The following is a 3771-nucleotide window of genomic DNA, read 5'->3' as shown; positions in this document are numbered from 1 at the left end:
GGGGGGGGGGCGTAATAGAAACGTCACATAGATCAAAATCACAATCTGGGGCGTGGTTCACGAAGAGAGCGTCACTGTCGTATGACGCTGTGTTGACGTCTTTACTCCTTTCAACAGGTTTTTGAAAAATGAAGAGAAAAATCAGCGAAGAGAGGACACTAAGAGAAGAAAGGTTGTCACAGAAGGCATTATGTTTCAGGAACTGCGGTTGCTGATTCCTTAGATTACATTGGGTGGGTGGAAAAGTTTTCTAAAGCAATCGTCAGCTCAGTGACAAAACATCTTTTTATTATTTTGAAAACTGATAAAAAATTGTTTCCTTTCAGTAGGGAGCATTGCACGGGAGTCGTTTGTGAATTTGTTTAAACAGTTCCAGAAAAGGACTTGAAGGACCTCAAACACAATCTGTTCCATTGGTGCTTTAGAATTGCACGCTTAGATTCAAACTGGATGAGGGGAAAAATATTGGGTCGGGGTGATGAGCCTGGAGAGGGTGGGAGTGGAGGGGATAAGGGGCACTGCTGAAGGTCATTTTCTATATTTTTGAATGAATTTCGTTCTAAAGTTGCAAATCAACTGAATAATGTGTAGGAAGGAAACTATTCTCCTAGTTTATCTCTGGCCGGTTCTTTATTGCAAAGCAAGCGAAGTAAACCTGTATCTAATATGTTATCCTAACGTCTTTGTTAAAGGAATGTATAGATGTTGTTCTTCCATCATTATTATTGAAACAATGAACCACTCACTTTCAAATTGCTTTGTTTCGGTGTGCTTTACGCATGCCATCGTGAAACCACTGTTGAAGAAAGCAGTTCTTGGATGAGTAAAATTAATGGACCTCATTTTAGACAACGTCTAATGTATCTTTCATGTCTAAGATTAAAAAAAACCCCAAACAAACAACAACTAGTACAATATAGAAACAAATCTTAACACATTGAATTTTATGGTCAAGGTGCAGCGTATAAGGCTAACCACAGCGCCCGAACAACATTTCTAAAAGTTACATCTAACGTACTGGATTACATTGGAGAGAAAAGCTTTGACTTGTCTGCTAACCTAATCAGACATATCAGCTGGTCGGGATATAATAGGTCATGGCATTCTCACAAGACGTCTTGAACTGAGTTTTGGAGTATCAGGCACTGCATTAAAAGGGTTGGGTTTGGGCCATACCTAAGGGTCATTATCAAAGGGTCAGACAGAGAGATGAGGCGTTTAAGACACCCATGCACTGCCAGTGCTCTTATTTTCATTTCGGGCCCAAAGCCTGGAATCAGTTTCCCAGAACACAAGGGAAACCAGTTGAAACAGAATTTATTTACACATGTCTATCTGCAGGACATCTACATTATTTTGACCGCTGCAGCTGTTTGAGAGTGAAAGAAAGAAAGAAAGAAAGAGAGAGAGATAAAGAGAGAGAGAGAGAGAGAGAGAGAGAGAGAGAGAGAGAGAGAGAGAGAGAGAGAGAGAGAGAGAGAGAGAGAGAGAGAGAGAGAGAGAGAGAGAGAGAGACTGCTAGGTGCTAGGTCATTGTGATACCTTAGAATGCTTCAAGTACTGTACTAAGTTTTAATAAATACGGTAAGTATTTTACGGCGCTCGCAACTGTATAATGTCATATAAGCCCGCGGGACACAATAAATATTTTTAGTGTTGGTAGCAATTAATTTTGAATTTTACCCGCGTAGCGGCCAAAGTATACTCTTATCGATTTTGGACCACCAAGGGAACTTTAAGGTGAATAACCTGCACAGGGGACCTCCGGGATTGTTCGCTCTTTTCCGAGAAGGCTAGGTGTAAGATCTTACCTACCCTAAGATCAGGGGTGTGGCTGAAAGACAGCAGTAAGAAGGAACCAAGGAGAAGCATAAGAAAGACTTCAGAAAGAGTCAGGAGCCCAGAGAAGGGCGAAAGGGGGGGGGGGGGGTAGGGGCAGAGTTTGGAAACGAAAGCAAACGATAGAACATGGTTAGAAAGCTTTAGAGAAGGTGAAAGGAGACAATTTTAGAGAAAAAAAAATCCGTCGCCATCCCAATTCGAACACCGTAACCTCTCGACCACGAGAACCCCCAATATCATGTTTAGCAGACAGTGATTTTATGTTTTAACAATTTAGCCGTTTAGCTTGGTGGTCGTTCATCTTAGTATTATTTTGTCCATTTCCCCCAAACCATTTACCCACATTTTTCTTTTATTACCTACCACTGCTTATATCCATTGGTACATGCATTTGTTATTCATTAATATACATAGAGTTATTTGAGTCATTTTATGTACCCGGGTGCGTGAACGCTGCAATTATTTTAATGCCATTTAAGGGGAGACGAACAATCCCGGAAAGATTTTCTAAACGAATGGCTTTTATTCACTTTCATGTAATTGTGCAAGAAGTTAATGAGTAAACAGAATGTACTAAGGGTGAATTTGCTGATTTTTTTCTCCTGAAAAATGGGTCTCTGTGGCGGCTATCTTGGATTTTCAAACCAGTTTCTTAGTGAGGAAGAATTCCATGGTAAATATTGAAACATCAGACAGAAATTTGGCACACAAATACAAACATAATATTATATGGACTGTGGATCCAGTAAGGATTTTGACCTATCTTTAAAAATAAAAAAGTGAGCCCAAAGTCAATGGAGCACCGAGAGTCAGTTGAAGAAATTTTGGGGACATATGAATATTCCAACAAATTACTAATATTTCCCAATCCCCTCACATAGATCCCCAGAATAGATCTTAAGGCACTATTAGTACGCCAAATTGAAGCTTTTAACTTCAGTAGCTTTTTTTTTGTTGCATCAAGAAGGTCTCAAATGTCAAAACGTAGATTTTGAGAAAAACAGAAAAACAGGGATTTTTAAAAGGATTGTTAGGGCAATTTGCACTTTTCAAACGTCGTTTTAGGTCATTTAGTGTGTTTTTGCAACAGTTTCATCATTGTGACCCGAAAGAACAGATTCAAAGGATGTTTTCCCGCAAAAACAAAAGTTGGATTGTTTGAAAAATTGTATCGATATTGACTGGGATAGCCGATCCGGGTCTTCCCTTAAGGCAACTGTTACGTCTAGTAAAGCACATTGATGATTGCAAATAATGAAAATGTGCAATAAATGCCACACCGAGGGCTCTTATTGTCTAGAGGTACAGTGTTCGCTTCCCATTCAAAAGCTTCCGGGTTCGAAACCCGACATCAACGAACAAAAATTCTTATCTAGAATTTCTCTTTTCATTTTTTATTTGTTCTCTAGTCATCATCTGTCACTTACTTTCTGCTCCACTTTCTGTCCCTCCCTCTCCTCTTGGCTTCTCTCTCCTTTTCTCCTGACTCTTTCTACTGCTCCTTCTAACTGCTGTCTTTCTGCCACACCCTTGATCTTAAGGTCACAACACAATGGTGGGAACAGATAAAGGCGGGGGAACTCGGTCAGGGATGGAAAACTATAAACTTTGAACATGTTAAGAGGAGGAGCAACTATAAGCGTAGGTCTTGAGACTCACGATAGGACAATAAGTGAAAATGGCATGCCCTATGCCACTGTTATTGGTCATCTAGATTGACCATTCTTTGCTCGTCAAAAGTCACAAACCCACCATGGGGTCACACCAGCTCATATTATAGAGTGAAGGGAGACCATTTTATCGATTGTGGATCCTGACTTGGATCACTGTGGATCTCCTTCGTCTAAGATCCCGCATTTTCTTTGCTCCCGAGCGCTGGAATCTTAGGCAGAGACTACTGTATAATAGTACAGTAATAATAATAATAAT

This window comes from Aplysia californica, unplaced genomic scaffold (assembly GCF_000002075.1).
Source record: "Aplysia californica isolate F4 #8 unplaced genomic scaffold, AplCal3.0 scaffold00007, whole genome shotgun sequence".
Lineage (NCBI taxonomy): Eukaryota > Metazoa > Mollusca > Gastropoda > Aplysiida > Aplysiidae > Aplysia > Aplysia californica.
The sequence above is the reverse complement of the archived record's forward strand: the minus strand, read 5'-3'. Positions refer to the sequence as shown.